Source organism: Rhinoraja longicauda, chromosome 10 (assembly GCF_053455715.1).
Source record: "Rhinoraja longicauda isolate Sanriku21f chromosome 10, sRhiLon1.1, whole genome shotgun sequence".
NCBI lineage: Eukaryota > Metazoa > Chordata > Chondrichthyes > Rajiformes > Arhynchobatidae > Rhinoraja > Rhinoraja longicauda.
Window position 1 is genome coordinate 15,096,215 of NC_135962.1, and position 22,373 is coordinate 15,118,587.

The window sequence follows — 22,373 nt, forward strand, 5'->3', positions numbered from 1 at the left end:
AGGGGCAGGGGAGAGAGGAGGAAGGGAGGGGAGAGAGTTCAGCATCCTGACAGCCTGGTGGAAAAAACTGTTCTTTAGTCGGGTGGTGCTTGACCTCAGGCTGCGAAACCTTCTCCCTGAAGGCAGGAGGGTGAAGAGGCTGTTGGAGGGGTGGGAGGGGTCACCCACAATGCTCAATGCTTTGCGGGTGAGGCGGGTGGTGTAAAGGACCAGGAGTGTTGGGAGTGAGGCGCCAGTGATCCTCTCAGCAGTGTTCACTATGCGCTGCAGGGTCTTGCGGCTGGAGGCTGTGCAGCTGCCGAACCACACAGTGATGCAGCTGCTGAGGATGCTCTCGATGGCGCCTCGGTAAAAAGTGTACTTGATGGGTGTGGGGGCTCCCGCTCTCTTCAGTTTGCGGAGGAAGTAGAGGCGCTGCTGGGCTTTCTTGGCGATGGACGTGATGTTGTTGCTCCAGGAGAGATCCTCGGTGATCTCTCCTGGATTAGTATGGGTGTCAGGGGTTATGGGGAGAAGGCAGGAAAATGGAGTTGAGAGGGGAAGATAGATCAGCCATGATTGAATGGTGGAGCAGACTTGCTGGGCCAAATGGCCTAATTCTGCTCCTAACATTTATGAACTCAGTAGGTCAGGCAGCATCCCGGGCAAACATGGATAGATGGTGTTTCGGGTCTCGACCCGAAATATCATCTATTCATGTTCTCCAGTGAAGCTTCTGACCTGCTGAGTTATTCCAGCACTTTGTCTCCTAACTGAATAGATGTGCTTGAAAAACTTAATGGATTTCTAAGTTACAAAAATAAAGTTCAAATCTTCCACCACTTGGCCCACCAGACATAATGGAATGTGTTTTTCAGAGCAGATTTAAAAAGCGCCTCTGGCTTGGATGCAATTAATCAGCGTCCCAATGCTCGCATTTTTATTTGTACGTTATTACAAACACTAGATTTAAGTTGCTAGAGAGAGTTAGGTTCACCGGCATAATACTTTGTCAAAACCACTTTCACAATTCACAGGTCAAACTGACAAAATATTGAGTATTCGAACAGACTACAACTTCCTTAATGTGAAGAAGATTTTCAGTAGTATAATGGTTACAAACTGCATTTAGCCTGCGATTCCTACATTGGCCTCATGAGCCACCACAAAACCCACACAATCAGAGTGAAAGCTAGTCTTGTCAATCCCAAAAGACTGCACAAGAGAGAAAACAATAAACTGAGTTGACTCTTTACCAGCTCCTGCAATTACAGTTCAACATATATCCATTTCACTATTGAACTTGCTCTCTGTGGATGCAGAGAAAATTTGCCCACACTGATTTTAAAAAATACCAGTGCTAGAAAAACATGGTTATCCAAGGGTCCCGACCCGAAACATCGTTTATCCATTTTCTCCAGAGATGCTGCCTGGCCAGCTGGGTTACTCCAGCAATTTATGTCTATCTATGGTTACCTAAAAAACTGGTTCAACCACAACACTTGCTGGATGGGCCGCATTAAAGACACATTCGCATAGAAGATTCGATTAATTACTCATTAAATTCCTGACAATTTATGTTTCAACATCGTGAAGATGTGAAAAAATATCAATCAGCTGTGAAAGAACTGAAATGACCTCCACAGAATTTAGTCAACCTGTAGGTATTCGTGCCATCAGTTTTACAAATGCACAAATCATTCTATTAATCATAAATGAATAGAAATGGATATCCTTAAACCACCCCCGCCCTGCATCCCATCCCACATAGACACCACACAATATACATTCCAACTGACACAATGCAATGATAAAATGGAGCACAAGAGCAACTTTGGAGCAATAATCCCTTTCTTTTCCCTTAAGTTTACAAAATAATTATTTCCCAGTTGCCTTTTGGCACCTTTATGCGAGGGTGCATTTGGTTGAGCATCACCAACACTTGCCTTGTTTTCATTTGATGATGCATGCAATGTGTGTAAGTATAAATATAATGGTACATCACACATCATATGGAGTCCAAACTGGTTTTCAATTAAAGCTTTGGATATAGCTATCTGGTGAGAATTGCTGGATGGCATCAGAAATTAAAGCTTTAGTGAATTTTCTTCAAAATACGACTCCTGATTGAAATAGGCTAATTAAGCACAGGTCAGGGAATCAACGGAGAATAAATATTAAAATGCTCAGCAGATCAGGCACCATTTGGGCATGGAACTGACATTTCAGGTCAATGACCTGCATTCAGAAAGATCCAGATATATCTGTAAAATTAACTGTTTCTCTCTCCATCAATGCTGCCCAATCTGGGTTATGCTGCATTTTCTGTTCCTATGGCAACAGCAATATTTTTTTTATTTCGTGTTAAATCTGGAACACCTTTCTTAAGTGTGACTCAGCATCTACTTTGCTTCTTCCAATATGTAATTACATAATGCAGCCGCAATCACAGCTTTATTAAATGCCAAAGCTACAAAGTGTATGGGACCAGCTGCATCGGGTCATAGTAGCAGATAAGCATAAGATTGTAACAAACAGAATTAATAAACACAAAAAAATGCAAGGAATGCTCTGAAGGTCACTTTCAGAGGGAACACACAGATTACATTTCAGCTGCAGATTCTTCCTTGGCTGACAAAGTGTTCATTTATTGTGTTCAATAATTCACAAAACTTAAAGATTCTCCACGCTCACATTCTCCTCCTTGGAACTTCGAAGTTTTCTATTCTGAAATAATTACATCTAGCAGTTATTAGCTCATGTACAATTATTGGAAAAGAGACACTATATGCAACATGGTGAAGTGCTTTTGATGTTGATGGCAAAACAAGTGCTAATCACTGTTATCTGCAGTCAAATATCTCATTCTCATCACAACTTGAAACAGAATTGGAGATCAAGGGAAAATATGCCACTATTGTTCAGCAATTTGTATGTCCAATTACAGTTAGGGGGTTTATTAATTTGTGGGATTATAGACATCACCACCAAGGCCAACATTCTTCATCCATCCCTAATTGCCCTAGAGATGGTGAAAAAGCACTTAAACAGCTTCAGTACATCTTGTGAAGGGATTTGTTGTTGTTGATGGGAAATTCAAGGACAGAACTAGCAATTATGACATGTTATGTAGCATGGGTGAGGATCCTACAAGTCGTGATGTTTCCATTTCTCCTATCCTTTGCATTAGAGGTAAGGGGTTTGCAGATATTGCCTCTGAAGCCTGGTCAGGTAATTGTGGTGTACGTTTGTGGATAGCACAAACAGGAGGTGTGTGTTGGTCGTGGAAGAGTTGGATGTTTATATTGGCGGTTGGGCTTTTGATCATGCAGGCTACACAGTGCTGGTTGCTATTCAGCGTCATGGTCGAGCTGTATTCATCCAAGCAAAAGATTATTCTATCACATTCCTAACTTAGGCTTTGTAGATGATTGAAACTGCTTAGAGAGTCAGGAGACCAGTCACACAACACTGGTATCTAGCCTCTGATCTGCTCTTTTAAATGGATGAGTCCAGTTAGGTTTCTGGTCATGGTGCCATCCAGATGTTAATGGTGAAGGAGTCTGTGATGTAAATGTCTAGGGTGAGTATTAGGCTCCCCCTGATTAGAGATGATATAAATGTTCCTTCACTCATCAAATATCAAACCATCCCAGAATGTTGCTTGGATTTGACTGGAGGTTGACATCCTCAACCCCAATGATCTGAACCTACTGATCATTTTGAGCGGTCTTCCAGACACACTACCACATTCACATTCCAATCAGTTTGGCACAAATTTCAATTTTCAAAACGTATGGTGCATCCCTTAAGACATATTCTACATTTGTACACCTTTACCCTGCCCAGGGTAACTCAAGCATGCAGCTCGGGTTATCCTGAGCAGACATAAAAGATATTCCACTTACAACCTGATCATTAAATGTTCAAAAAAGATCACTATTCCTATTGAAGGACTTTCACACTAAACACACTTCAAAAAAAGTTTTCAATAATATTTTTTAAATGCTCATCATTGAATACAAAACCTTTCAGTTAAAGACAGATACCTACATGGACCAAAAAATAGGTGATTGTGAAATAAGCAATACCGTTGACTTACTCAACCCCAATGGTATGACCATTTTTAGCCATCCTCCAGCTTCACTACCATGTTAATATTCCAATCAGTTTGGTGTAAATTTTCAATTTTCAAAACATGAAGGACATATTCTTCCCAGAGACATATTCTACATTTTTACATATTCCATGAGTAAATTTTGCACTATTTTCTTCACCACTTGGGCAAATATTTAAAACTGAAAATCAAATTGTGCAATACATGCAGGGTGATGGTCTTCACTGTGAAAGTAAATGTTGCTGTATTGTCTATGTTATACAATGCTAGTAAACTTAAGTCTATTCATTCATGCTCTGCACTATTTTCTTCACCAATGGGCAACTATTTAAAACTGAAAATTAAATTGTGCAATACATGCAGAGTGATGGTCTTCACTGTGAATTTGTTGATCAATATATACTGCAGGATTTTACTCAAACCGAAACAAGTTGAGAAGAAATGATAATCCAAATGCAGCAAACATACAGCAATGAATGTTGCTGCCTGCAAATACAAAGATCAGTTAATGGTTCACTGAATTCTAGATTTATGCTCTGTGCCTCAGAAGGATACCAAATCTGTACTTACTACATGAATTCATATCATAATGTAGTTCTCAGTTAAAGGAGATCAAATGTTGGATAATTTAATAGTTTCACTCTCAGATTCCCTGCACAGTTGATTTGGTATTGAATCAATTTATGAAGCAACTATGAAAATCTAACGTTATGTACAAACTTTACATTATTAGCTCCGGATTTTTCAAACAGACTGTGCACACATTTAATGTAAGAGATAACAATCGATACTTAAAACAAAATTACTGCATGTCCATTCTTAGATTAAATTCATGCCAAATATGCTTTCAGCGTAAAATGAGTTACAAACCACAAAATAAGTGACTGATTCCATCGGTAAAAGCATTTTCCAAATGTTGAACACCCACTGGTATATAACAAGTGAGTGCTGACCAATGCAAGTTTGTAATATATTGGAACACTTAACATTATAACTTAATTTTTTCATATGTTGCAAGAATCCTATGAAATTCAAAATTCAGTTTACAAAATGTTTTTTTTTACTTTAAAAAAGGTTCGGAATACAATTTGGGGTTAATAGAAAATTGTTGAATTCATCCACAACTGTTTGCACCCTGCTGCTGGAATTGCCATCATTCAAGTGCACCCAGCAGGAACTTTAACTCAACATACAAAAAGGGAACGTTCATTCAAGGTGGTAGCTTTGATTGAAAGAAGCTGGGGAAGGCCTATTGAAAACCACAGTTGCCTATGCTTCTAAGTCGAGTTTTCATTCATGCTCTGCAGCAGAGAACTCTGATGCCGACTTCAAAGCCTCTTGAAAGTGAGGGTCTCACTTGGCATTTGCTGGGTAATCTCTATCCATGCCTTGCACAAAGAAGCCAGACTGCAATTTGTCATAAGTTCACATATTGCGTGCAGACCACTGTGTCTCAAGCAAACCAAAGAAACAGCTTAATTGACAGCATATTCATGCATCCTGTAATCATTCAGAGGCCTTTGCCACCTCCTTAAAATTCTCCAATAGAAACTAGATGACTTCCATCTTTAGTTTGGGTGCCACTGCTTTTTGGGGTTTTCCAAGCGTCTCCTCAAATTTGCACCGTTCTGGATCATAAATATAGCTGTGCTCTTTGTAGTTTGTAGCTTTTCAGTACAAACATGCAGTTTGTAGTTGTTCAGTACATACTGCAGCACTGTTTGTGCTTGCTCGTGCAATGCTATAATCTGGTCAAGGCAGTTTCCAAAGTTATTTAAATTGCCCTCAAAAAAATGCTTTCATCTGGCTAAAGCCAGTGGATGATTGTGGGGGGGAAGAACTCTAGGACCATGATGATCAGAAAGCTATCTCACAAAAGGTCTTGCAGAGAAATTTCTCTTTTGTTGGTTATTATCTCAGAATATTATCTCAGCCTATTATCTCAGAATATTTCATTTATAAATTTATATTTTGGTCTGGCTTTGAGGGTTAATTTTTGTCATTTTTACAATTCTTAGGAGTTTCAATCTGAGCCATTCTTGCTTTTTTTTGCCACATTACATTTTTTCAAAGACTTAGCAGTAACCTTGTGGAAGTCTTTAAAAATGGGTTTTATGGAAAAAATGTGCAGAGGGGCGATTGCAGTCAGTTACTAATAAATCCAGGCAGTAAATAAGGAGCCGTGTCTTTCCCCAATGAATGGGTAATAAGGAACTCTGCCTCAGTGGGAAGAGGTTGAAGCAAATAGAGTGAATGCTTTCAAAAGGTGATGTTGAAAGTGGAATAGAGTTACATGAATAAAGGCTGAGCTAAACAGAATGAAATGAAAAGAGACGTTTGTTAAATATAAACACCAGGACACACTAGTGGAAGTAAATGCTTCGTTGCTGTATTGTCTATGTTATACAATGCTAGTAAACTTAAGTCTATTCATTCATGCTCTGCGGACAAATTGAATAAATTTGATGACATAATTATTTCCTATCAAGACCACAGAAGCAGAAGTAGACCATTCGGCCCATCAAATCTGCTCTGTGATTTGATCATAGCCAAATTACTTTCCCCTCTCAACCCCATTCTCCTGCCTGCTCCCGGTAATCCTTGACACCCTTACTAGTCAAGTGTACTTTATAGTCTGTCTGATGCGTGCATCAGAGAATGAATGAGATGAGAAAGGGTCTAGGGGTGCATCCCAATTCGAAGCACCATTAAATTAGGAACTGGGCATAAAAGGTGGCAGGAAGACATGCCCTTTACGAGGTAGCACTGAACATGGGAATTCTTACTGTAGGCCATTAATATTGCACAAATGACAATAGACAATAGACAATAGGTGCAGGAGTAGGCCATTCAGCCCTTCGAGCCAGCACCGCCATTCAATGCGATCATGGCTGATCACTCTCAATCAGTACCCCGTTCCTGCCTTCTCCCCATACCCCCTCACTCCGCTATCCTTAAGAGCTCTATCCAGCTCTCTCTTGAAAGCATCCAACGAACTGGCCTCCACTGCCTTCTGAGGCAGAGAATTCCACACCTTCACCACTCTCTGACTGAAAAAGTTCTTCCTCATCTCCGTTCTAAATGGCCTACCCCTTATTCTTAAACTGTGGCCCCTTGTTCTGGACTCCCCCAACATTGGGAACATGTTTCCTGCCTCTAATGTGTCCAATCCCCTAATTATCTTATATGTTTCAATAAGATCCCCCCTCATCCTTCTAAATTCCAGTGTATACAAGCCCAATCGCTCCAGCCTTTCAACATACGACAGTCCCGCCATTCCGGGAATTAACCTAGTGAACCTACGTTGCACGCCCTCCATAGCAAGAATATCCTTCCTCAAATTTGGAGACCAAATTGTACACAGTACTCCAGGTGCGGTCTCACCAGGGCCCGGTACAACTGTAGAAGGACCTCTTTGCTCCTATTGCACCAATGTCGAATTTCTTCCTTAAATGCTTCATCCATTCTTGGCTTATATCTAGTTTCTCACTAGCACATTGAAATTATCATAAATTGGCAAACACATCTGGAAGAGTTACTGGTAACTACTATTGTTTGAATGGATTAATCTTCAGGCAAGACAACTACAAATTAGTACTTTGGGCATTTTCTGCCAATCAAGAGGTAAACACACCAAATAAGGTCGTGCCACAAAGTCAACACATTATTTGTACCCACGTTTAGACCTCCACAAATGTACTATTTCTGGATCCTCTTAGCAGCTCCACATTAATCCAATTATCCACACGACTATTCTTTAATTAGCCATGGCATAAATGAAGATTCTAAATAAGAAGGACTGAAAGAAATATTGCCAAGTTAAGTTTGCCATATGGGTTTTTTTAAGTTAAGATAGAACATTCTATTTATGGCAGCACTTAAATGAAGAGCTGTAGAGTTATTTTCCTCCTCATTTGGGAAACTAAAATTCGCTTCCTCTTTCACCCCCTGCGGTCGCAGTTCCCAACCAAAAACAGCTCCTCGGGATATTTTATTTAAGACACTCAGTTGCATGCATCCCATTCTTCTCCAGTCAGTGTGATGCAACTAAACATTTCTAAAGGTGCTCCACGTGCAGAGCAAAACATTTTAGCACATTTAACATTCGGAGGTAATAAAGATAAAATAGTAAGTGCAAAAGATTTTGAAAATTGACGAGGCCTGGTGAAACAGAATCTCCTACGGTCAGAGGGCAAGGCTTGACGGATTAGAAGATACCAGCAAAAAAACTGTTCCTCTGTGATGAGTCTGGTCAGTTATACAGCCAGAGATGGCACTGGGAATTAGATGACAAGGCAAATCCTCAGAACGATTTAAAGATAGTGATGAGAAGGGATTGCTTGGCTGTGGTTGTAAATTTGCAAACATTTTAAGCACTCGACTGTGATATAACTTCCATCATAAAAGATGCACAATAACATCCAATATTTTAGAAATAAGAATATATCCCAGGTATATATTATCACAACCAGGTCATAACATTTACCATTTAAACAGAATATGATTTCTGTGATTACATGCCATTTTAATTAATTGAAAAGAAGATTTTAACAGGATATTACAGACTCCATTTTAGCTGCATTTCCAATGATTTTATGGCATCAGTGCATGGTTTTAAATGTTCTCTCTACCAGGAAATTAAATGTAAAATGGGGCCACTTGAAACAGACCCTTTGTGAAAAATCTGCATGTCTTCTGAAATCCTAATCTTTTGACTTTTCCAGTTTGCAAGAAAACCCATTGAGATTTTTTTTTAAATGAAAGTCTTACTCGAAAGCTTTCCTGCTAAATATAGGGACACAGGGTACTGAAAGAAAATTGATGAATACACATGCATATATCACCAACAGTCAATGCCTTCAGGTAAGGTGGAGAGGACATGAAATTAAATTTCACAACATTCACACAAAGCAATCATCTGCCCATTTGAAGTAACAATTTCGGAACTGAACATACAATTCTTACATGCACAAGGAAATGTGCTAACACAGTGAAGTAATGATGAAATGCCTTCTTGTTGGGTGGACAGTCTGGTGAGGAAGGCATTATTTTATACATCTCTGTATGATCCCCCTCAGCCTACTACACTCCTTGGAATAAAGTCCTCTTCTGTCCAACCTCTCCCTATTGTGTAGGCCCTTGTTTCCTGGTAATATTCACATAACCTTTCTCTACTCCTCAATTCTTCTGCTCTTCAATGCTCCCCGAGGGCCCTGGCATTTACTGTGAAACTCTTGTCCTGGTTCGACTTCGCAAAAGGCAAGCCTTGCTCATATTCGAATTAAAGTGCATTAGCCATTCCTTGGCCCTCTAGCCCAGCTGCTGAAGATCCCACTGTAATTCGAGACAACCCCTTTCACTGCCCACGATACCAATTACCTGAGGGTCATCTGCAAACTTGCTGATCATGTCTTGTAGTCTCATCTGACATCCCCAAGCCATGCAACATGGCAGATTTAATTGGCTACTGTAAATTACTCCCAGTATGCAGACAACTGCTGGATGGGAACGTGGGGAGAGTAGGTTACAGAGAAAATAAGGTGGGGAAATGAAATTGATTGGAGAGCAGGTATAAACTTTGAGTTTATTAGTCCTGATAACTAACTATTTTCTGCAGTTCGCCAAAATGGGAGGTGTGTGAAAGGATAATCAAACCCATTGAAAGTAGAGCAAGGTCGCTTCAGTGGAGTAAATGGGTAAAAAAAATAAAACTAATAAACTGCATCAACAACATACCAAAGTTCTTCTGAAGCATTATGCACACATCTCATGCTGTACCTTTGTAGCTATGTCCACGCAGGCAGCAATGTTTAGTGGATCAAAGAATACAGGTTTTATGAAGTTGTATTTGCTTTTCCAGATCAGAGAATCAATAAATGAATGTAAGTCACATTTCAAATTTGCTTAGGTTAACTACACAAACAGGAGACATTATAAAACAAATCTATAAATAACCACCATATGCCACACGAGTAATTTAAAAAAAATAGCCTCAATGGTGCAAGCACAGCAGCAGTGTCAGGTCAAGTCAACCCAAGCTTATCATCATATACACAAGAAAGATGAGATACAGGTGTAATTAAAATTTTGCTTCCATCAGCATTAGTGGAGTTCTGGGCTGAGACTTCTAGAATCATATAATTTTGACAAGTTTTAGGGTTTATAAAACTTTACCATACAAGTAAAGCCCCTCCATATTGATATCCCAATGCTCCTGAAAGCAATTATACGTTATGCTGTCACTAAAATTTTAACTACAGCATCTAATTGGGATAGGAAATTGGTTTTCCATCCATTTCACTTACTGAACACAAATATTTGCAACTCCAATTTTGGGTTGTATCTGGAGTGGTCACACAAATGTCAAAACACCAGAACAAACTGTGAATATAGAAGAGAACAGCACAGCACAAGAACAGGCCCTTCAGCCCACAACATCTGTGCCGAGCATGATGCAAAGACCAACTCTTATCTGCCTGCACCTCACCCATGTCCCTCTATTCCCTACATATCCAAATGCTAATCCAAAACTTTTAAATGGCACTATTGCATCTGCCTCAACCAGTACCCCCAGAAGCTCATTCCAGGCACTCACCACCCTCTGTGTAAAAAACACTTATCCGCACATCTCCTTTAAACTTTGCCCCCCCGCACCTGAAACTTATACCCTTTAGTATTTGATTTTTCCATCTTGGGAAAAAGGTTCTGTGACTGATCACAGATTTGTCAACACTGGTGGAAGTAATTTAAAATCATCAGTTGGCTGCACCATTAGAGCCAATTATTTTCAATACTTTAAATATACTTAGTGGCAATCACAAATTCTCTCAAGTGTAAACACAGACAGCGTTGCCTTTTCCTCATTCCAATGCTCTTAAACCACCACTGATCAACAAAACTCCAACACTGCCCTACACTTTATTGTTCTCATCTGCATTTGTGAATCCACCCCATTAAGACCGCTGACCAGGCCTTCAGCCCTTATGATCAAGCTCTGCTATTTCTTCCTTAAATCCCCACTGTTTCTGCATGTCTCATTCTTCCTTTAATGAACCCTTTAAAAAGCACCTCTTTATTAAAAATTCATGCACTCCTCCCAATAAATATCCCTTTGCATTTGTTTAATTACGCTGCTCTTAAGTGGCTTGTGATGTTTTTCCTGTGTTAAGCAAGACAGGGTGTGGGAGAGAAACAAAACCCATTGCTAGAATTGAAAATTCACACTAACAGTCGAAGTTGCAAACCAGCAACTAGAAACAGAATAGTTACCAATTTTTTGCCCTCTTAACAAAACACTACTAACTAATAGCAATTACAAACTTTGTGACAAGATCAGCTACTACTGTTGGGAGTGTGAAAGTCACGATTTCCTTTGAACTTCTATTTACGGGATATTCGTAAATGCATGCACAAGAAAATTTACAAGCATATTACAAGGTAACAAAGAAATCAACCATTTCCCAAGAGGATCAGTGGTTTTACCCACAAGCAATAGAAAAAAAAACTGCTAGTAACTTTTTGAAAGGCAGCTAATCCACTATAAAAATAGCCATGAATATCTCATTCAACACAGTTCCCACTGAATTTCACTACATTTAAAACAGCCTATCGCAGTCTGCAAATATCCATTTTGTTCAAGTATATTTGTACATTTTCTTTTAAACAAAATGAACTTTGGAACAGTTCTATCATATTGAAGGTAGCACATCCAAGAAAAACAATCAGAACCGAATTGAATTTAAAAAAAGACCACACAGCAAAAATATAATTTGTCTCCAATTATTCAGTTCTTTCAGTTATGAGGATATTGGCTTGTAAAAATAAAATTCTGGAACATTTCCCAAGAGCTTGGACCCTAGTGAACTTTCCGTGTAGGTATTGTGTCAGTGCTATCATGACCATTTGTATTTTAGCGGGAATGAGTTTCACCAGTCGTACTGAATAGTAAACATATTTTTACAATATTAATAACTCAATCATGAAAATCAAAGCCTATTAATTTACCCTCATCATAAGTTTAAAATGTAATGTCATTCCCCTGGTAATGACAGCAGGGTCTGCCATCTCCATCTTAGTGCAGCTTTGTTAAAAAAGTAAATCCAGATTCTTTACATTGTTTGCAATTCATAATTTCAAAGGACAGATCACTTTTTTTTAAAATAGCAATACTCAGCAATGTTTTGAATAAAAATGTTGCACAGCCTGATATGGGGATTCCAGTATGCAGGCCTGGAATATTTTTATTACTTGCATTCCTTTTACGTCTCCCACACTCTGTTTTGCACCAGTTAACAGTTTCATTCCCAGCAGCAAGAGAAGAAAATGAACTAAAAAAAGTATCCACTTCTCAACAGATACGACTCCACTTGACTCAATATGACCATCAGCACCTATCTCCCTCTTGTGTACATCCTACAAGCCGTTTGAGCACCTCCTGCTTGCAAGGATTTCTCCATTGGTAGACCCCAGAGAGCAAGTTGGCTTTAGACCTGGTAGAAGCTGCGCAGATAAAGTCCTTGCCCTCACTACCAACACAGAGGGTTGAAAGATTGGCGCACCATCGAGGCTAACCCTGACCTTCCCATCCATGCTGACTTGAACAATCTGTCCAACATGCGCCTGAAGTCCCTCAAACCCTTCTGGTTTTCAGCCAAATCCCTGGAAGACTTTGACCCCAAGACTGAGTGGCGCAGAGCCTGGAAAGATGCCAACACTAATGGAAAGGTCATCGCAGACCTCACAGTGAAACCACCGGGATTTGACCTCCATCGCAAGCAACGGCTAACCCTGAACAGGATCCACACCTGCACAAGTGGGGGATGAGAGACAGCCCTGCTTGTGACTGCGGATATCCAGACCAGACCATCCCACGCATCGTGAATGACTGCTCACTGAGGCTTTTCCCTGGTGGCATCAAGGCCATCCACCCAGCAACTGATAGTGCCCTGTCCTGGATGTCTACTCTTGACCTACAACTTTAGGCTGTGCACGCCATATGTAAGAAGAAGCAGAAGAAGCAGAAGAAGAAGAAAACCATCAGCACCTATATTCTATCAAAGGCAAGTGTAGATTTCAAAATAACATGTTCACAAAATAGTTTAGCTGGGGAAAGAGAGAGTTACAGCAGGGGGAATATAATCTCTTTGGTTTGAGATTGCTTAAAATGATACCCTGGCAAATAACATGAACAAAGCTCATACTTTCCCGTCACAGGGTGCATGTTGAGAAAGCAAATTTCCACGAGCAGCCAAATGGCCTCCACATGACATCTTCCACATGACAGCTCCACAGAATTCATGAGGCATGGACAAAGCCCACTAGGCCCAACATAGCCATGCAAGCTTTTTTTAAAAGACCAGTTCCATTAATCCAACTCTCTCATCTTAACCGAGCAAATTATTTTTCTTCAAGTGCCTGTCCATTTATCTTTTGATAGCCTTGACTGACTATTTGAATGATCAGCCATGATCACATTGAATGGCGGTGCTGGCTCGAAGGGCCGAATGGCCTCCTCCTGCACCTATTGTCTATTTACATCAAACTTACAAGAGTTTATGGCGAACTCCACAGATTGCACCAGAGGTCAGGAATAAACCTCAAGCTGTGAGACAGCAGTCCAGCTGAGTACAGTTCTGCCCATAACCTTATGGAAGTATTTGTTAAAAGAAAATAATGTAGAACTGGTACAATTAATAAAGTTACTCTTAAAATTAAAACCCTAGGAGTAGGTCTAATCACTAACTACTGAATTCTGTGACTTCCACAAAAGTCAATCAATTCATTTTGAATCCACTATTCAAAACGTCCGTTGTACTGAAGCTAATAATCATTTGAAATTTTTTTCGGAAATTCATGCTGACAAGCAACATTCTATATACTCCTATCAATAGAATGATTTTCCTTTACAAACAGAAATGGGAGAAAGAGAACAAAAAAGCAAAATTGCTGCCTTTTGATTATTCGTGTTGACTTTTACTTCAAAAACTTTCACCAAACACATTGTTAATTTTCATCCTGTTGCAGATTTCCAAACAAGAGCATATTATTTTCATTCTTCTAAAGACTGGAGATTCTGGAGCTATTAATGAATTATTGAACTCCAATGTTTAAATTAAGCCATGGTTAAAATCTTACCATCTTCTTTCAGAAAATGACCGTGTCTCTGCTTCAAGTTTACAACTCAACATTTCATCAATCCTGACCTGTTTCTCCAAGGTAATAACTCGAACAAACTCAGCCTGGCCGGCTTTGATCAATAGAAGGATTTTCTTCAACTAATAAGGTTGGATGTTTTATCAGCTTGTCGTTCAGAAACGAGTACTTTCAAATGATTGCTCTGAGTTACTCCCTCTGCCCTAAGAACAGTTATCTAAAAGAGCTGAAACAATGCCTGTCATCAAACCTCCTTTTTGGAGTTGCGTTGAATTAATATCAACACCTCCAAAAACCCAATGCTTTCTTTGGAAAGATGAAACTGTTCATTTGTCCCTCATTCATTTAGTTTGAAAAGTTGGCAGCAAAGAGATCAGTACTGCTCTAAAGTTAAACTAGATAATGCTAACTTAAAAGGCAGGACCTATCTGCAAGGTCATTCTTTAGTATCTCAGCACGAAGAACAATACCACCAACTCAACACTAAACAATCCCACCAACATTGCAAGCTTGTTGTGGACTGGGCTAAGATTGCCAAGTCCAGCTGGAGATATTCTTGAATGTTTGCTTATTACATCCTGACCACGTGATATCTGATCATGTGATAGTATGTTTGGCTACTTTATAAGGAAAAGGTAATAATATTTGAAAGATGGAAAGGCTGAGTTTACAGGAAATTAAGCCACGCCTTGATTCCTAACCTCTACCCCAATCACAATCCACCAAACCTAACATCCAGGATGTCTGATTTCAAATGTTTCACCATTATAACAATGCAAAATATCCTATTTCAAAACTCCATTCATCAATTGCTCCCCTCAGATGTCAGGCTGATTGGACCTGCAAAGCAATATAATCCCCATCACAAAGGACGTTTTAGAACACTGGATTCCAGTGAATTTCCATTTGTTCCCTCATTGAGCTATCAGCCATTGAACTGCCAATCATTCACTGAAATACAGAAACAAGGTTGCCTTACGTGTTACTGGGAAACACCAGAGGACTTTGTTTATTGACCGTTTCACCACCAAGACTTAAGCCTTCATCTTGCAGGACAAATGGAGCTGTGGAAAGAAAATATACTTTAAAATCAAATTAACTTAATAAAAGGTTTAATTCTAGTTCAGCAGTCAGTGATGTACTAAGATGTCAAAGGCTCTGTAACCATAACTTCACAGTACAAACACGTGTAACATTTAAGAAAATTAGGTTTGTTTAAAAAATAAACTTCAAGGTTTGTTTTCACTTTAGGTCATGCTCAACACAAATGGCTTTTGTATGAAAAGAGTTGCTAATAAATAGTTTGGGGCGGGGGGAAATGGGATGTCTGTGAACATGCCAAAGAACAATAGACAATAGGTGCAAGAGTAAGCCGTTCGGCCCTTCGAGCCAGCACCACCATTCAATGTGATCATGGCTGATCATTCTCAATCAGTACTCCGTTCCTGCCTTCTCCCCATACCCCCTGACACTGCTATCCTTAAGAGCTCTATCTAGGTCTCTCTTGAAAGCATCCAGAGAATTCGCCTCCACTGCCTTCTGAGGCAGAGAATTCCACAAATTTACAACTCTCTGACTGAAAAAGGTTTACCCATCTCCATTCTAAATGGCCTACCCCTTATTCCTAAACTGTGGCCCCTGGTTCTTGACTCCCCCAACATTGGGAACATGTTTCCTGCCTCTAGCGTGTCCAATCCCTTAATAATCTTATATGTTCCAATAAGATCCCCTCTCATCCTTCTAAATTCCAGTGTATACAAGCCTAGTCGCTCCGGTCTTTCAACATACGACAGTCCCGCCATTCCGGGAATTAACCTAGGAAACCTATGCTGCACGCCATCAATAGCAAGAATATCCTTCCTCAAATTTGGAGACCAAAACTGCACACAGTACTCCAAGTGCTGTCTCACTAGGGCCCTGTACAACTGCAGAAGGACCTCTTTGCTCCTATACTCAACTCCTCTTGTTATCAAAGCCAACATTCCATTGGCTTTCTTCACAGCCTGATGTACCTGCATGCTTCCTTTCAGTGACTGATGCACTAGGACACCCAGATCTCTTTTTACGTCCTCTTTTCCTAACTTGACACCATTCAGATAATAATCTGCCTTCCTATTCTTACCACCAAAGTGGATAACCTCACATTTATCCACATTAAACTGCATCTGCCCACTCACACAAGTCACCCTGCAACCTCATAGCATCTTCCTCACAGTTCACACTGCCACCCAGCTTTGTGTCATTTGCAAATTTGCTAATGTTACTTTTAATCCCTTCATCCAAGTCATTAATGTATATTGTAAATAGCTGCGGTCCCAGCACGGAGCCTTGGGGTACTCCACTAGTCACTGCCTGCCATTCTGAAAGGGACCCATTTATCCCCACTCTTTGCTTTCTGTCTGCCAACCAATTTTCTATCCATGTCAGTACCCCCAACCCCCAATGCCATGTGCTCTAATTTTGCCCACTAATCTCCTATGTGGGACCTTCCATCAGGTCTCCCCTCAACCTCTGGCGTTCCAGAGAAAACAATCTAAATTCTGCCCAACTCCTTACAGCTAATAGCCTGTATTCCAGGCAGCATTTTTGTAAATCACCTCTCCAAAACCTCCACATCCTTCCTGTAATAGAAAAACTGGAGCTGCACACAAATGCGGACTCTCGCAAGGCTTATAAATCCTGACTCTTAAATTATCTCCAAAGATGCTGCCTGTCCCGCTGAGTTACTCCAGCATTGTGTCTATCTTCGATTTAAACCAGCATCTGCAGTTCTATCCTGCACCTTTACCAATGAAAACAGACACACCACACAATATATCTCCTTTACCGCTCTAATACATCATCTTTACCAGTCCACATGTTGTTTGTTCTATGGTGTTGTGTTGTATACCTTTTAATATTAATAATTTTATCACCTTCCACAGGATACATGAAACATTCACAGAGCAAAATGATGCAAAGCAACAAATAACACATTTACATTATCGCTCTGCAACAAAAATGATTAGTATATTAACATTCACAATGCAAAACCATGTGATATTTCTGGAAACAAGCTACAGCAAAACAGGCAGAGACGCTTGCTATCTGTTGACTGAATAAATGCAAGTCTCGACTGAAGAGCAACTTCAGGTCCAGGCGAGGAATAAGGTGGCTTATATTCAAATTCCTTTCACAAAATGAATTTGTAAACAGCTTCAGTGCAATTCCTGCAGAACCTCCCACAATTCAGCAATGAACTGCAAGTGTGAAATAATGCTGGGTTTCAGGCGCACTCTCCATTAATTATGCCAGTGCATTATTAATCAGACTGGGGACTGCTTTTAATTGAGTACAAGTTCGTGGCTGCGCTTTACCGACACAATTTCAGGGCTGAGCACAAGCATCCTTCACTTCAAATATACAAGCACCCACAGAGCACTAATTTGTTCGAGCGTTCTTGATCCTCTATTCCACAAAATCAAAGACAAATACACCACTGAACTTTAGAAAAGACTTCCGCTCAGGCTGTCTGCTGCATCCTGGCATGACTCAGCTTGGTATGAGAAAGCTGCTTGATAAGGTTGATGTTATTAAGTGGGCTGGCATGAACAGCGTATCCAATCACCACTCAGTTTAAGGGACTCAGAGCTGCATCCATGTCAGTGCTCAACAAGCAATATTGTTGTCAAACAAAATATATGACAAACCCCAAATGCAAAGCAGAAGTATGCAATGGGTAGTACTGCAATATCCATTTCAAAATTACTGCAGTTTTGAAACTGAGAGGGAGAAATAAGTCACGTAAATAAATCTTCATTTAATTTTTTTAAATTTCAGCTGAGAAGCATTGTGAAAGTTATGAGGAACATTTCTATGCATGCCCAAGGTTTCTACAAAATCCAAGCAGCTATTACTCACACCACAAGTAACTATTTTCTGTTCATTTAATGTTCCATAGCATTGACCATAAGTATTTGTAATTCAACAATGTGAAGCAAGGGAGGGTTGTTTGTAGGTTAGTTACCTAGAGTTGGAGAATTTAATTTTCTTATCGTTAGATTGTAAGCAGAATATGAGGTGCTGTTCCTCCAGTTTGTGTGTGGCCTCACTCTGGCAATGTCTCTGGCAAGTCCCAGGACAGAAAGATCAATAGGTGAACGGGGAGCAGCGAAGGGTCTGAAGAAGGGTCTCGACCCGAAACGTCACCCATTCCTTCTCTCCCGAGATGCTGCCTGACCTGCTGAGTTACTCCAGCATTTTGTGAATAAATAGGTGAACGGGAAGGGGTATTAAAATGGTTAGCAACCATTGGTGGACCAATGACAAATCGGTCACTGAGTCTTTGTTTGATTCCAACTTGAAACATCACCTATCCACGTTCTCCAGAGATGCTGCCTGACCCGCTGAGTTACTCCAGCATTTGTATCTTTTTTTGCAGTATGATTTGCAGTAACAATATCTGCTTTGATTTTGATTACTTTGAAGTGTAACCAATCTCCAAACCACAGTTATACAATTAACAATGGAAAATGGATTTGCGAACCCCTCCAAAATGTTCAGCCACTTAAACTCAAATTATTTTGTTCTAAATAATAGAAAAGAGGAAGATAAATTATTAGATGCCCTTCTGTATGTTCTGTCATATGGCCAATAATTCCAGGAGATTGTCTGGCACTTTCCTGGCAGTTCAATCAATTCTTCAAAAACAATGAAGGCTGTATACTTCATGAAAGTCCATTTTATATCAATAAATAACCAATCAAATTTATGTCTTACTTAATAAATAAATAAATCTTCAATGCACTCTGGAACACTGGCTGTACTCCTGGCTGAAAACATAACCAGAATATAAACAAACATCCATGGACACAATATAACTGAAAGAGTGAGTGCTGGTACACAAACATGCTGTGGCCTGATGAGCAAGACCCACGTTCCAAATCTTTACTGGGATAAAAGGGATGAATTTACACTGTGGGCGAGACACCAGAGATGGAAGCATGCTGTAGAAGAGATAATGTATCAATCAGTGTAGGAAAATAACTGCAGATGCTGGTACAAATCGAAGGTATCACAAAATGCTGGAGTAACTCAGCAGGTCAGGCAGCATCTCAGGAGAGAAGGAATGGGTGACGTTTTGGGTCGAGACCCTCCATCAGTCTGAAGAAGGGCTCGACCCGAAACGTCACCCATTCCTTCTCTCCCAAGATGCTGCCTGACCTGCTGCCTGACCTGCTGAGTTACTCCTGCATTTTGTGATACCTTCTAATGCATCAGTCATATCATCCCAAGCATCTATGAATAGCAGAGTCAACATCTGAAGAATAGAGCACCATTTTATCTTAATTTTATTAATGGCAGTACAGGACTAAGAAAATGTCTACAAGCGAAAGAAGTCCTTCAAAAATGTTCAGTCCAATTTACACAATGGTCTAGCAATTAAATCAGACAGATTAGCTCATATTATCTAATCAAAGCTTGACTTGCACAAATAATCCATTCACATTCAAGTATTTTCCTTCAGGTTACTCATTTTAAATGGAGCACTGGGGGATTTAAACAAGCATAAATTTCTTGATCCAAAACCACTTAATCCCTCAATTCTACTGCATTTTTTCCTATCGGTCTCCCAGAGTTCATTTACAAGTACTTTCAGATCTCGCGATGTGGCACACATCATCATGCACTATCGGTCAATGTTCGCATTTTCCACTTTATGTTATTGGCAAGTTAAGGCTTCAACTTCAAATGAATTCCGACACAACCAAAGGACATTCATTTATTTAATGCAGAGATTTTCTTTTATTTCATCATCCTCATAGCTGTTCATGTGCCATTTAAAGTTCAATAGTGGAACAGTGCAACTTTTCCTATTGGCTTCTGGCATATTGCTTTGCTGATTTTTTTTTAAGCAGAACTTTTTCAGGACAGAGGTCAATCCAATTCACTTTGAAGGGCCACTCAGGTGAAACTAATTTTAACCATACATATTCAGATACTGATATTTTAATCAAATGCAAGAAGACACAACTGCAAGAACGGCATTCTACAATACAAAAAAAGACAGCCTAGAAGGATTTTCTGAGTTATATGCTCAATGCCCCAATCAATCAAGGCAAATATATATGCAGTACCCTATTTACTTGTGTTGCATCTTCAGGAAGCCATGGTCTTATACAACAGGGTTCCTCTGCACATCAATACTCAGTTAGGTGCCTGCCATATACTGCATACTATCCACTTATATTTAACCTCCCCAAGTACAACACCTCACACCTCCCCAGATTAAATTCCATCTGACATTTGGAATTGGTATGTTATGGTCACATACGCCGGCCGATCAGTCAAAAATATTATGATCACTAAAAGGCGAAGTGAATAACATTGATTACCTTGTTACAATGGCAACTTTCAAGGGGTGGGATATATTAGGCAGCAAGTGAACAGTCAGTTCTTGAAGTTGATGTGTTGGATGCAGGAGAAACGGCCAGGAGTAAAGACCTGAGCGACTTTGACAAGGGCCAAATTGTTATGGCCAGACGTCTGGGTCAGAGCATCTCTGAAACGGCAAAGCTTGTGGGGTGCTCCCGGTCAGCAGTGGTGAGTACCTACCGACAGTGGTCCGAGGAGGGACAAACCACAAACCGGCGACAGGGTGTTGGGCGCCCAAGGCTCATCGATGTGGAGGGCAACAAAGGCTATCCCGTCTGGTCCGAACCGACAGAAGGTCTACTGTGGCACAAGTCACAGAAAAATTTAACAGTGGTCACGGGAAGAATGTCTCACAATACGCAGAGCATTGGACCCTGCTGCATATGGAGCTGCACACAGAGGACCAACAGCAGATTAGACAGGTGGTCATAATGTTTTGACTCATCAGGTCATAATGTTTTGGCTGATCGGTGTATATACAGCGTATATGTGCGCACATGTATAATGCACACACATGTATATGTCCTGGAGGATTCAGAGAAAAATAAGCCGTGTATCCAAAGGATTCCATTATTTTCAGCAATCTGGTTTTAAACTAAATCTTTTTTCCCCCCATTGCATACAAAAGTTCTAATTCTAATTCTCTCTTTTTAACACAATTTTCCAACCTTTTTCCATTAAAACACTGTAATATGGCAGTTACAGGCTTCAGACTATTTGCTATAGACCAACCACATAAAAGTAGAACACAGGATAAATATAGACTGCTCTATCAATTGCATATCAAGTTACCAACAATCCAGCATTAAAAGTAGAATCTATATCTCAAGCATATCCAGGATTATTTGGCAATTTATTGAAGTGTCCAGACAGCTATCAGAATATTCCACTGACACCAGAATAGTTTCACACATGGTTTCATGTGAACTATGGTTCACAAAATTTCTTTCTATTTTAATAATACATCATGGAGACAGACAGAAGGCTGAAATAGAGCAGAAAATTTCCAGACACCTTTCTTTTCTCGAGCACGCAGCTTAACCAGTCCTAACACACAAATTACACCCAAGGGTCTCTCCTTTAAAACTGATACAGTATTTGTGTAATAGCAAAAAAATGAAAGACAGTCTTTTACATCGTTCCAACCAACTCAAAAAGGAAGTGCTGACTTGCCTAAAGATTTTAAATAATAAAGAATCATCCAAGTGGGAATTGAGATACGATAGCAGTCAAGGACAAGGCATGCAGCCAATCAAAATCTCTCCTCTCTGATTCACAAACTTATTGCACCCCAGACATGTATCAATGATTCTATCACCTTGCCTGATGGAACATTTCAGAAGCACTCCATTTTTACGTGAACGTTTCCAGTCATTTGATATATACATTTATTACTCAACCAATTAAGATGCATTGTCCAGGCAAATAAATAGACAATAGGTGCAGGAGTAGGCCATTCGGCCCCTCAAGCCAGCACCGCCATTCAATGTGATCACGGCTGATCATTCACAATCAGTACCCCGTTCCTGTCCTCTACCCATAACCCCTAACTCCGCTATCACCAAGAGCTCTATCTAACTCTCTCTTGAAACTTGAAACAAGATTTAGAAGTCCACTTTCTTTCTTAACACAATATGTTACTGCTATTTATGTTGTTTGGCAGACTTCTTGTTTTTCTGAATGAAAGTCAGATTTATCCCTTGTATAAAAC

The 22,373-nt window shown here is 40.0% G+C and overlaps 1 protein-coding gene across 7 annotated transcripts in view; it reads right to left on the reverse strand.

The window, feature by feature from the left end:
* sipa1l1 (signal-induced proliferation-associated 1 like 1) overlaps positions 1–22,373 on the reverse strand; it is a 296,284-nt gene that overhangs the window by 207,446 nt on the left and 66,465 nt on the right. For all 7 annotated transcript variants that reach the window (XM_078406241.1, XM_078406248.1, XM_078406247.1 and 4 more), the window contains exon 3: positions 15,228–15,312. The gene's annotated coding sequence lies outside the window, so the exon portion shown is untranslated. The remainder of the gene's footprint in view (positions 1–15,227; positions 15,313–22,373) is intronic.